This window comes from Epinephelus lanceolatus, chromosome 9, assembly GCF_041903045.1.
Source record: "Epinephelus lanceolatus isolate andai-2023 chromosome 9, ASM4190304v1, whole genome shotgun sequence".
Lineage (NCBI taxonomy): Eukaryota > Metazoa > Chordata > Actinopteri > Perciformes > Serranidae > Epinephelus > Epinephelus lanceolatus.
The window spans coordinates 6557914-6571893 of record NC_135742.1 but is presented as its reverse complement, the minus strand read 5'-3'; the positions used below and the strand labels follow the sequence as shown (position 1 = coordinate 6571893).

At 37.5% G+C, this 13980-nt stretch overlaps 1 protein-coding gene across 2 annotated transcripts in view; it reads left to right on the top strand.

Moving 5' to 3' along the window:
- Positions 1 to 3400: 3400 nt before the first annotated feature.
- Positions 3401 to 13980, top strand: part of wdfy3 (WD repeat and FYVE domain containing 3) — a 162962-nt gene continuing 152382 nt past the window's right edge. For both annotated transcript variants that reach the window (XM_078170469.1, XM_033620534.2), the window contains exon 1: positions 3401 to 3571. The gene's annotated coding sequence lies outside the window, so the exon portion shown is untranslated. The remainder of the gene's footprint in view (positions 3572 to 13980) is intronic.

Here is a 13980-nt window from a genome sequence, read left to right as displayed (position 1 = left end):
TAATATATATATGTATACTGGTTGCCCACTTTGCTTGTATGTCTCAGTGATGGCACTTTATCTTTATTTTATTTTATTCTATTTCATTGTTCTTTCTGTTTCTTGAAATCTTGCCTCATTTTATTTGTTTAAATCCTGCATTGTTTTAAATCCAGGATCGACCATGTAAGGCACTTTGTAACTTTCTTTTGACAAGCGCTTTATAAACTAAGTTTTATTATTGTCATTATTGTAGTACTTTTTTAAAACACGTTATAAAGTGCTTTATATTAGACAATAAAACCTTGATAAAGAGGGAGTAAGAACAATAAGGTAACGTTAAATTATAAAGTGGTAAAAAAAAAGGTAGCCTATATAAATAAAGATTATATTAAATATTTATGATATAATTCATAAAAATATTTATTTTAGCACACTGTTAAGCGTATTTTATATGCCTTATTGTATTAGTCTTATACTTATTATCATGCATTGTTATCAGTTATTTTATTATTTTATTTTATTTTAACTGGATTTACCTCAGCAATCTGCAGGGCAATTAGTTGCCAACTTTGTTTGCATGTCTCAGTGATTTGTTTTGTTTTATTTTATTAGGGCCCGAGCAGGAAACCTGTGAGGTCCCTATTGTTTTTCTCCCAATTATTTATTTATTTATTTTTTCTTCCGCCCATATGATCGCATTTTTCACTGCCTGAACATACCCCAAAACTCACCAAACTTGGAATACAAGTCACACCTGGCGAAAAATTTTATAATCTATTGTCGTCCTGAATTTCCACCACTAGGTGGCGCTATTATTAAGGAAAGTGCGTTTTGGCTCATAACTCCCATATACTTTGTCGCACATTCAAAAACCTTATATTCACGCGTTCAGTGAATTGTGCTGATTCTCGTGATATAGGCCACGCCCGTTTCCGCCTACCGTTTTTTTTTCTCGCAAATTCGCAAAATGTCGCAAACCTACTTTTTCGAACTCCTCCCAGGCAATTTCACCGATTTGCACGAAACTTTGCACACAGCATTTGTGGACGCTTCATATTCAAAAGAATACTCAAGTTATTAAATAACAACTTCCTGCAGATTTAGTTCTAAACAGGAAGTGCTGCATATCTCCACACTGGTGGGTCCGAATGACATGAAACTCAGTTTACTACTTCCCCATGAGCCCCTGAGGTTCTCTGCAAAGTTTTGGGTGATGACCACAAGGTGGCGCTCTTTAAATTGAAGTATTTCATATCTCAACATCGGTTGGGCGGATTAAAACGAAACTTGGTATAATCATTGTCAATGCCCTCCTGAGGATATCTGACGAAGGACTTACTGATCCGCCACTAGGTGGCGCTCTAGTGGCCGTCAAATTTAATATTTGGCACTGTGCCAACACCATAACACTCATGGAAATAAAATTGATAGGGGTGGTATAGACTGGCCCCTGTAACTCACACACCAAAAATGACCAGCAGGTGGCGCTATTTTCAATGCAAAAACGTTTTTGGCTAATAACTCCCACATAATATGTCGCACATTGTTAAACCTTCTATTTACGTGTTCTCTGAATTCAGCTGAATTGTGAGGTGTAAGCCACGCCCACTTTCGCAGTAACTTTCCATTTGCTAAATTGCGACAAATGAAAAACGTATTTTTTCGAACTCCTCCTAGGCGATTTGACCGATTTGCACCAAATTTTGCATGTAGCATCTGTGGACCCTCCTGACAAAAAGTTATTAAAAGAATTTTGATCGTCAAAAAACGCCCAAAATATAAAACAACAAATTCCTGCACATTGTTTTCAAAACAGACAGTCTTTCATATCTTGACCAAATACAGTCCGATTACCACAACACTTTTGCTAATTGTGTTCCATGGCCCGATGAGGGATTGTGCAAAATTCAGTGCAAATCGGCCAATAGGTGGCGCTCTGGTGGCAGTCTAATTAGTGTGAACGAAAGTAAATTGGAAAATCTTCAAATCCTCTTCAAAACTCATCGACTTTCAACCTCTTCTTGTCCCTCATACTTTGAGCTAGAGACACCATGTCAACTTTTAAAGAGTCAGAAGACCTTGAACTATTGGGCATGTATTAAGCTTCTACTTTTTGGAAAAATACATACGTGGGTTGGGTGCCTACCTGTATACTGGAAATGTAAGTAAGAGATAATGTTTATTTTTTTATTTATTACAGCTGACAAGACTTCTAGGTGCACGGCCCCCGACGGCAGCATGCCCCAACGCGCGCGGACTGCGAGGGCCCGTTCATTGCTGCTTGCAGCTTTAATTTTCCTTTATTTCTATTTTATTTCATCTTATTTTATTCATATTTCTTGAAATTGCCTAATTTCATTTGCTTAAAAACCTGCATCATTTAAAATCCAGGATCGACTGTGTAAAGCACTTTGTAACCTTGTTTTGAAAACCGTCTATGAATAAAGTTTATTATTATTATAATCATTATTATGATTGTAATAGTTTAGTTATTTATTTGTATTATTCTAATTATTTGATTTGATGTACCTCAGTGCAATCTACAGGGCAATTAGTTGCAAACTTGGCTTGTATGTCTCAGTGATGGTACTTTATCTTTATTTTATTTTATTATATTATGTTTTATTTTATTTCATTCTTTTTTATCTTATTTTGTTTTATTTTAATTGTATTTTATTGTATTATTCTTTGTATTTCTTGAAATTGCCTCATTTTATTTGTTTAAAATCCTGCATTGTTTTAAATCCAGGATCAGCTGTGTAAAGCACTTTGTAACTAATGCACTTAAAAAAAATGAAGTGTTATTATTAGTTTAATTTATGTATTTGTCGTATTCTAATTATTTGATTTGATATACCTCAGTGCAAGCTACAGGGCAATTACTTGCCAACTTTGCTTGTATGTCTCAGTGATGGTACTTTATCTTTATTTTATTTTGTTTTATTTTATTTTTATTGTAATTTATTGTATTATTCTTTGTATTACTTAAAATTGCCTAATTTTATTTGTTTAAAATCCTGCATTATTTTAAATCCAGTGTCAACTGTGTAAAGCACTTTGTAACTAAAGAACTTTATAAATTAAGTGTTATTATTATTATTATTATTATTATTTTAATTTATGTATTTGTATTATTCTAATTATTTGATTTGATATAACTCAGTGCAAGCTACAGGGCAATTAGTTGCAAACTTGGCTTGTATTTCTTGAAATTGCCTAATTTTATTTGCTTGAACCCTTTATTGTTTTGTTATCATCATCATTGTTATTATTATTAAATATATATTTTAAGTGTTTGTTTTTTAAATGAAGTGTGTTCCTCCAGTCGTCCAACAGATGTCGCGTGTGTCTCTGAGACGCGGCTCCAGTCGGAGCAGTGAGGATGCTTTGGAGCAAAATCAGCGCGAGCTCCTGGCTCTGTGGAAAGCTTCATGTCGAAAGATGGCTACCAAAAGGAAGGAGAGGAAGCAGTGACCACTTTGGAGTAATGCATCGTTTGTGACATATGGATATGCAAGGAGTGCCCCACTTCACTGACACATTGGAGGTTATCATCGACTTTCTAGCCGAAGGATTTTGCTGTTTAGAGGTGAGTGGATTGGGAAGACACGGAAAGACCCAGTGGTCTGTGGAGCGGCTAGCTAGCACTGCGCTGCTAGCCGCCTAGCATGCGAGTTAGCTAACAGAGACAGGAATGTCCATCTCGGCTCGCGTTAACGGGCAGTTTTCAACCACGGCGGCTTTAAAGCTAATGTTAGCATGTCAGCAGTGACGTCCAGAAACACATAAGGTGTCCAGTCTTAATATTAAAACGCAAAGCAGCTTCTTTATTTGCTGTGTATTTATTGAAGGCCACCGTCACCGTTTAGCTTGACAGTTGTCGGTCAGATGCTGGCTAGTGCGATCAGCTGGTCGCTAGCTAAGCTAACTTAGCTGGTACATTACAGCCTAGCTGATGTGTTGTGTTTTCAATCTGTGTCCGCAAACACTGCTGCTTGAATACATTTGAATTAATGAGCCACTGGATGTGACATGAAGCCGCTGACCGGTGTGTGTAACCCGTTAGAGGCACAGCTACAGTTTGTGGCGTTGGCTGTATTTATTACCCAACATTATATTATGGGCTAAGCTGGGCTGCTGTAATAGCCAGGGTCTGCTGCTATCAAAGCCACAATGACTGGCATATTTGATGCGATTACATCGGCCTAATTTCGTGCTTACAGACTGTGGTGTGCAGCTTGAAGTCACCTGTGCATTGTGGCTACTGACCAGCGCATTGTTCCTGATTACATGGCTGACTGCCTGTACAGTCACCTTACAGCTGCTCAGGCTGACATGCAGACCGTGGCTGAATGTGTCCCATGGATGGTGCAACTAATGTTAACACAAACTTGTGTCATGCTCTTGCAGTGTTTACTGTGTCCCTTGCCTGTGCGTGTGCGTGTGTGTGTGTGTGAGAGAGAGTGTGTCTGTGTGTGTGTGGTGAGCTACCAGACACAGATCACATGACAGAAATGGTTTTACTTCTGCAGGTCCTGTCCTTGAGAGAGAGGGCTGTTTGAGTCACAGTGATGTGATCCAAAGGGAAATTAATTGTTCACTGATACAGTAAATTGTAGAACAAACTGAAAGCATATAGTTTAAAATATCACCTTGCTTTTTTAGAAACGTAGGGGAGAGTGGGGCACAACCTAACATACTGTAGTTTGGGCTAAATGTTATTACAGCTGTTTTGTTTTATTCTAACAACATGCATATCTCTGCCACAAATGAACAACTGATGTTTTTTCTAGGACTTATGTTTCTTCTACGTATGCACCAGAAAGTGGTGGAAGTAAAATGTTACGGCGTACCCCATGGGTGGGGTCATTTGTAAAAGGCAGAGGGTTAGCTAGTTATTTAACACTTGCTGAAAAAGTCCATTTAACGCAATTAATTCAATGCAATTCTATCTGTACACTATAGGTTGATACTGTTCATGGATCTATCTATGATGGATATCCACACATCTGCTTCATGAATGGACAGATGAACACATAGACAGATACATAGTATGTGTGGATATTATATGTTTTACTCTTTTAACTTGTGATTGATTGATGGATATACATATCTATCTCTCGATCTATGTCAGGGGATGGATAGGTATCTGCACAGGTATCCATCCATCTGTTAGTCATCCATGTCCAATGGTTGGACTCATAGATGCACATAAATTGGGTAACATAGATCCACATGTCAAAATATCAGTGTTGAATGTATGAATATTGACAAGACTGTGAAATTGTGTGTCAATAAGATACCTGGCAAATTAAAATAGAACGTGTGTCTCATTTAATTAAGGACATTATTTCAAGTTGAAAGTGCAAAAATAGGCGGCTTACTTGTAACACAGCTTTACAACTAAACCCGTGTGTGGAAGGTTTAGCAAGCCTAGCTAACACTTGGTCTGTTGTTCATGTAGTTCAAAACGGCGCTATGTTTTAGGCAAGAAGACAGTTATTAAGATGATATACGGTTGGATTCGGTGACTGACAGAGACATTTCAGTTATCAAAAAACAAGCATGATAAAGAATTCTACTTAAATCAGATGAAAACACTCTTTGATACTGAACTCTGCTGAAACACGTCCAGTCTCTGTGGAATTTCGCTGGTCACTGTTTGGCAGTATTGTGGTCAACTGGCCGGAAGCGTGAAAGGATCGACCTCGTATAACCACCACTTTACTCTGTGTTAGTTTGTGCTCGTATATTTCCATGCAGATTTGTTTTACTTGCTTAGATGACAGAGAAGAACGTGGCAATAGCATTAAAAATATTGGGGGAATACCTCATGTAAAGACTATTTTAAAGATTAAAAAACATGTCTTAATGTTTCGGTGGTACAATCATTGCTGTTGGCTCCCACCATGGTGTAATAGCTGCTATAAACCAGAGGAACTGCATCATCCAGTAGTTCTTATAAGGTCATCTAATCTGTGGACAAACAGCCAACAGCCAACATTTACCTGCTTTCCCCACCTTGGCAGACAGCTTCATGAGTGAGATGTGTTTTCCGTGTTCAGTATCAGGCTCTTTAATTGTGTCTGGGATGCTCCACTGTTACATCCGCTTTGATTAACATCCTAATCTTTTCCAATTACCTTAATAATTCACACTGGTGTTAATTCACATCCTATTCAGTCACACTTGATTGCAATGTCATAGATGTTACATGCAGCTCAATTGTTTATCCCGGTTGTCTTATTTTTTTTAAGGTCTCACCTTCAACAAACAACATCATGTCCACTCATAACTCTGTTGCAGGTGTGCAGACATGGAACTTTTGACCTGCAAGGATATAATAATAATAATAATTTGTGAAGTAATTCTCTTCCAACAAGTTTAAAAACAAGGCAGAAACTGAATATTATGAGCATTATGAGCCTGACCAAATTGGTGTTTACTGCAGTGCCTCTGCATTGTAAGAACCTCATACTGTTTTGTCTGATCTGAAGGACAGAATTTAAAGGATTATTAGGAGAAGAGCAGGTAATTAAAACAGCACAACGACCGCAGACAATCAGCATATGCAGGAAAAAGGGACTAGACAGTTATTATTCAACAAAAAGGGCAATTTCTTAAAGTTAATAACAGCCATTTGATTCTTTTTTGGATTTAGCAATTAAAAGTTACATTTCTAAATTAGAAATACATTGTCTTTAATTATTAGATGCAACATAAATGTTGGTGGCAGCTTTATGTCCAGACTCCAGGGCTTAGAAACCATCTGTTTGTGCAACCTGAAGAGTAGCTGGCTGTAGTAAAGCTGTTGCATAGGATGGGTTAAAAAAAAATAAATTGAATTTTGAAATTGAAATTTCAAAAATTGTCACATAGGACTTCAACGATCAATCGACTAATCGATGACTAATCGACTATTAAAATAATCAGTGACTATTTTAGCAGTTGACTAATTGGTTTGAGTCATTTTTCATAGAAAAGCACTATATAAAAACCTCAAAATACTCTTATTGCAGCTTCTTACGTTCAAATATTGGCAGCTTTACACACTCTCCCATGACGGTGAACTAAAACCCTTTGGCATGAATACGAAACAAGACATTAGATGACATCATTTTGGGGTTTTGGAGAGACAGACCGACATTTTTCAACATTTTAACGCATTTTTCGATAAAATGATTAGTCGACTAATCAAAGAAATAATCGACAGATTAGTCGACAATGAAAATAATCGTTAGTTGCAGCCCTATTTTCAGGGATGGTTAAGTAGTTGTGGTCACTCCATTTTAGTATATTTAGCCATATGAATTAATAATTAGGCATGCCAAGGCCTTTACTTGAAAGAAAAGCAGGGTCAAAGTAGACTGAGAAATGAATAGCCGCACCACCAAAAAGTACGTAGCTACAGTGAGTCTGTTTACGCTATCAACCACCTTTAAAGATAATTGATCATCATTTACATGTCCAAATCTAATCTAAAAACCAGATTGGTGAAAGTAGCTGTTGATGTGTGGGCATACAGGATCCTGTGTATTTGTGTCTTGAGCAGGAGGCTCTGATTTTATGTGTGTGAAGTTTTATTTTTACTACAGACAGTTCACAGAAAGTTAAGATAGCTAAGCTAAGCTGTTAAGTATATTGGGTAGCTTTAATTTAGCATTGTCGCCTCACAGCAAGAGGGTTCCTGGTTCGAACCCGGGGTGGGGGAGCCCTTCTATGTGAAGTTTGCATGTTTTCCTCATGTCAGCGTGGGTTTTCTCCAGGTGCTCCAGCTTCCTCCCACAGTCCAAAGACATGCAAGTTAATTGGTGACTCTAAATTGTCCGTAGGTGTAAATGTGTGCGTGAATGGTTGTCTGTCTCTATGTGTCAGCCCTGTGATAGTCTGGTGACCTGTCCAAAGTCAGCTGGGATAGGCTTCAGCCCCCCCCCAACAGGACAAGCAAAAATGGAAAACAAAAGTGAGATGCAGCTAGGGCTGGGCAAATGTCACAATATTTTTGACTAAATACTGATGTAGATATTGCTGTGATATTCTTATGTTGACTATTTGTACTTGAAAAAAATATTTTTGATATATAATCGGCAGTTATGTGGATATAATGACTAAGTGCTAAAGACAGATAACTGGGCAGCTAGAACAGCTTGGTAAGTTCAGAAAATTACATAATTTTACTGTAATGCAGCCTGTAAAACCAGTACAAGACAACACTTATGATATTACAATATATAAATCTAAGACAATATCTAGTCTCATATCATGAAATCGATATATTTCTCAGCCCGAGTTGCAACCCTAAACAAATATAAATAAGATGTTCAGGAAGAATTAGGCAAATTACTCAACTGACAACAACAAATGTCAGCACCCTTCATGCTTTCAAATGAGCAAAACCACAAGTAATCAACAAATAATCATGAAACCAAATCACATTTATAGAAAACACACAGAGGCATAAATATGTGATTGCTGCTCACTGGCATTAACGGTGAAATGTCCCACATTAGCCAACTTTGCCACGTTATCAAGCTTGTCCAGACAAGCCCTGAGTTACAGCCTAGCATAAAATAGACTCCTTGAGATATGTTGCTCATGTTGTTTACAGTGAAAACACACTTTCATTTTACTGATCTTTTGAAGACGACTGATCAAATTACACCCCAATGTCTAAAAAGTAACTAAACACAAAACCCAAAGCAGAGGAACTCCCTGCATAATAGAGAAGAAAACATGATACTGCCAACCACTAACAGCTGATCTTTGGTGCCAGGTGATGTCATCATCTTTTGGGACTGTGACTGTTTGGTGACTCTTGAACTGGATGTACAGAATGGCCCCTTCACTGTGCATAGTGCAAAAAGAAAGCAGTAATGACACATGGAAACTCTCATGAACCGTTGGACAAAATGTCTGCATCTAATTAGTCTGTGAAAGCCAAATATTCAAGCCACAAACATCCGTTATTGCAGTATTATTTTTCAGATTTGCACAATATGTTATGCTAACTTTGGAATACCCATGGAACCTTTTTTGCCCCCCGCTACAGGAATAAACTGTCGAGTTCCTGTTTTGCTGTGATTTACGGAGATTACTCAAAACCTGCCGGTAGTTGGTGTGATGAAGTGGAGTCATAACTGCAGCCTCAGGGCCTTCCTTTCTTCTGCTTTTCTCCCACTGTGCTCTCAAAGCTAATGTGTCAAAACTGTGAAACCCACAGGTCAGTCATTTGGCTGGGTTTACTTTCCTGGGCTAAAAAAGGTCTGCTATTAATTAATATACACACCAAAACATTCATTGTCTCTACTTTAAAGCTAGTTTTCTTTGCTACTTGTGCAAATTGTTCTAACAAGGAGATAAAGTAGTTAGTCCTGCAGGTATGACTCGACATAAATGAACATTGTTTTGATCTGCACTCAGCAAAAACTACAGGACGTTTCATCATGTTTACCAGCTGCTTTATATGACAGTTAATTGTATTTAAACATTACCAAGGTCCTGTGATAGATTACAAAACTAAAGCAATGTGATATTCCCTGCTGACACTTTTATTGTATCCAAGCCACTATCCAAACACTGATAAATCATTACCATGGCTGAGGTGTGTGTTTTGTACTAGAAATTACTGCTGGTGTTGCAGTGATATACCTGCTTCAAGGTGTACCGTGGTATGAAAATTGACAGTTACATGTACATTTGCTTATCTACGGTATCGAAAAAGATGGACAGAGAATCTCACTTTTATTTTAGTTATTTTCAGAAGGGACACTTTTTATGCATACTTTCACTTTAATTACATATTATTATATTCAATTACAGTAGTAAAACATTTGTTTAACAGAAAAACCCCTCTTTTTTCATTCCTTTAAGGGTGATTGTAACTGATGGTAATAATAATTCGGTTACACTTTCTATGAAGACCACATCTATAATGCGTTAAGAAGGCATTTATAGTGAATTATAATGCAGTTATAATGCTGTATGACTGCACTTATAAACACATATAATGCTTCCTGATGCTCTATATCAACAGTCATAACACATTACAGATGTGACTTATAATTAGACTTGCACCGATTACAATTTTTTGGGCCGATTCCGATTTCATTTTTTTCAAACCACTTTACAGCACACAAGATATTGCAATATATCTTTGCTTTATTAGAACATTTTATCCAAGATACAACCAGCTTTTCAATAATCATCTCAAACAAACAAACAAAAACAGTGACTTCTTGCTCAAATAGAACTTCAGGTACAGTATTAAAATAAATAAGTAAAAAAGGCACAGGCCTACATAAATAAAAACATGGATAAATAAAATAATTCTTTGTGTATAGCATTTGTGGGTAATTTCTTGAATAGATAAAAAAGTAAAAATATCTTCTGTGGAGTATTCACACAGGTCTTCAGGATGCGCCCGCCAGTAGGCACTTCTGAGCACTGCTGATAAATCGGTGCAAGTCTACATAATGACTCGTTATAAACTAGAGATTGAGTGATGGGGCTTATGATGCATTATGAATACTTACACTGATACACACTTAAACAATCAACTGTAGGAAGGACTCAGAATGTTGTAACAGTCCATGCAGTATCATAAGTTATCAATGTATGTGTTAAGTAAAGTGATGTACATATTGATGTATCTATAATAATGTATGCTTCATTATAAGGTTTCATTGTTGGTGCTAAGGAAAGTGTGATGCATTTTCATGTATTTAAGAGAATCTATGTTGCGTTGTAAGTCAGGAAGCATTATGTATAAGTGTAGTCACAGAGCGTTATAAAGGCATTATAATTTACTATGAATGGCCTTATAATGCTTTATAGAGGTGGTCTTCATAGGAAGTGTTACCAATGATTTCATAATACTATGACAATACTTTCTAAGATGGTTATCATATATGCCATTGGAACTCTTTCCAAGAAGATATCTGTGCTTTTTTTTTTGATAAGTTAAATTGTACGGCTGCCAGCCAACCAAACGTTTGTCAACCAGAGAGGTCATTAGTTGGCGAGATTTCATTAGTTGCTTAGTCGCAGAATAAATAAACATAAAACAAAGTGAAACTCTATTTGGAGCTGCACCTTGTCGAAATAAATCAAGACCTATATGACTGGACCATGTTCAATAACATGTCAGGCAGGAAATCCAAAGTGTGGGATCATTTTGAGAAGGTGAAGGACGAACCCAAGGTGATATGTAAACTCATCTTCATTGGTCGACTACAAACATGACGTATCATCTGAAACATGGAAGTAGCTACATGCCCATTAGCCCACAGCGTCATTAACACGCGGCTCGCTCAGTGTGTGACGTGCACTTGTAGATAAAATATAGGCCTATATTAATGAAGGTTCATTAGTACAGTTTTGTATTTCTGTGTAATGTAGCACAGTGTTAACAATGTTACTGATACTATTCTTTCTCACACCTTCAACTCAAACCACCAAAATATATCATTTAATAATTAAATTATTTTCGTAAACATGCAGGAGACTAGTCGACTAATGGCCCTAAATGATGATTATTTAGCCCCATTTAATTGCATATAAATGATCATGACGTAGTAGTAGTTGCTTGAGGACGCTGTATATGAGAAGTTGCGGTAATTCTTGTGAATGATTCTGAACAATAGTAAATATCTATTTGTTGTAGGTGCTGTGACAACAATGTGAAGAGCGTTTCACCGAGGCCAAATTGCAAATATAAACAACTTGTAGAGAGCAATTAAACACAGCGATTCTCACAAAACAGGGATCAGACAAAAGCTGTTAATCAGCATGGACGAATGTTCACAGACAAACCAAAGATGACCAGCTGAGATTATCTTTTTATTTATGCATTTCCCCCTCTGTGGAGCAGCGGTGTGTATTCTGTGTTTTGTGAGGCGCTTGTTATTGATTTATCCACAAGATTTTAACGTAGCCACATAGCTACATTAAAATCTTGTGGATAATGCAGCTCAAGGCCAATGCTAATTTCCCTCTGTGAGCTTTTTCAGGCTATTTAAAATGCATCACATAGAATGAGACCACCTGTGTTGAGTGTGTGTGGTGTTTCTTACTAAACATGCCATGTTAGACTCCAGCCTTCACTTGCAGTTTACCAGTTGTCATCTTTTTTGAGAAGAAGCAGCGTGCAGTCGTAAACCAGGAGAGCATCATTCTTAATTAGCCTCCAGGGAAATGGGCTGCACGTCATGAGAGCCAGCAGAGCACTCAAATAAGTGTCAGTATACAGACATGTTGTAGTATGCACATGCACATGTACCGAATGCCGGTTGTAATGTACGTGTTTACAAATGTACAGTCTTTTTGTGCTCTTTTTTCTGCTAAAGTTAGATATTGGATCACATTAAGTTAATTCACTCATCCTGGTAAATGTCAACAAATCCAATAAAAAGACCAAAACCTACAATAAAATTATCCAACTAAAAATGTTGCTTGTGTAGCCAAAGCCTGATTTGTTATTCCTCTTTGCCAAAGAGCTTCATTGTTGTCCTACTAAATTACTAAATCACATCAATGACCCAGACTGTTGCATCTATGTCATATTCCTTCGTTACAATGAACATGGGCACTGTAATTCATTTTGGGTCAGTACCAGTTTATTATGGATCCCAGTCTTTTTTGGCAAGTCCTGCTCTACTGTGCGACTGGCTAGTACCTTATCCTGTCAACATCAACAGAGTTTAGATGATTAGGTTTAGGGAAAGAGGTCATGGTAAGGTAGTCTCAGCACAGCAGGGTGGGACTTGCCAAGAAAAGCACTGGGATCCAAAATAGCGAGTCAGTACCACATACTCCCTCCTGCTGCTGTTAATACTAACTATATCACCAAATGTGTATGGTTCCACAACTGAAAATAGTACCCAACAAATACAGTATTTCCTCCTGTTTCAGTAACTGTTGCTTAAAATTACAGTCCCCAGCTGTTTTAGGAAATCGCTGAGCCCTTATAAAGTTATATATCTGACATGTTTTTAAAGATCTCCAGCTTCAGTAGGAACCAATGGGCTAAAGGATGAGAGCCACAGGTAAGGATGTCGGAAAGTATTAAGAGATAATGGTGGGGTTTGGGGTTTGTTGACAGTAAGAAGATTGGAGAATAATGCCAGTGTTATCCTTTAATTGTTTGGTTTTATTTATTGTATAGTATAACATAGGGCTGGGTATTGTTTAAAAAAGTGATACCAGCACTAGCACTTGTACCCTTAACGTGATACCGATCCCAATAGAGTACCTCATTTGATACCTGTAGCATCATTTAGTATAGCCATACTTGAGAACATTTTGGTGGCATCTAAGCACGCTGAACTCAATCAAATACATTTCGCTCAACTTAACCACACTAGACTGTAAGTAAGTGTTAGCATCACACGGCTAACGTTACTTAACGATTATATAGGACAGAGTTGAGCCATTTTGGGGTCAGTGTGAGTTTATTGGGACCAATTAACAGCACAGTTGGTACGTTTACATACACTTACATCGCGCTACAGTTATAGCTCGACCAGGCCATTTAATTGGACTACTGTCCTTGTCCCAAGTATGTCCGACTCTGCTACAATAGATGGCGATATGCCTCCTTTGAGCTTGTAAGTATTTAACCTTTTTCCGGTTGACCTGTTACGTCACAGACCAAACAATCACTGTTCCATGTTTCACTCCCATTCATGTATTTTAAGATATTTAACTCTTCCAGCTGACACAGCATGAACTGTGTCTCCGAGTCTGTCCAGAAATGCACGACTCTGGATGTAGATTACGGCACGTTGTTACCGACTTCCTCTTCTGTTAAGTATTTAATGCTGTTGACTTTGGTGTCAAAGCCTGAGGCAGAAACTGTGGAGCATGCTCAGATCGCCTCGACCAGTTTGGGTCCGATTAAATGTATAAACAAAGGAGTAATTTGACTCCTAGTCGTATTATCTGGGTGTGTTAGTCCAACTTTTAGAAATTCTATTTAGTACGATTTCAGTCGTTTACATG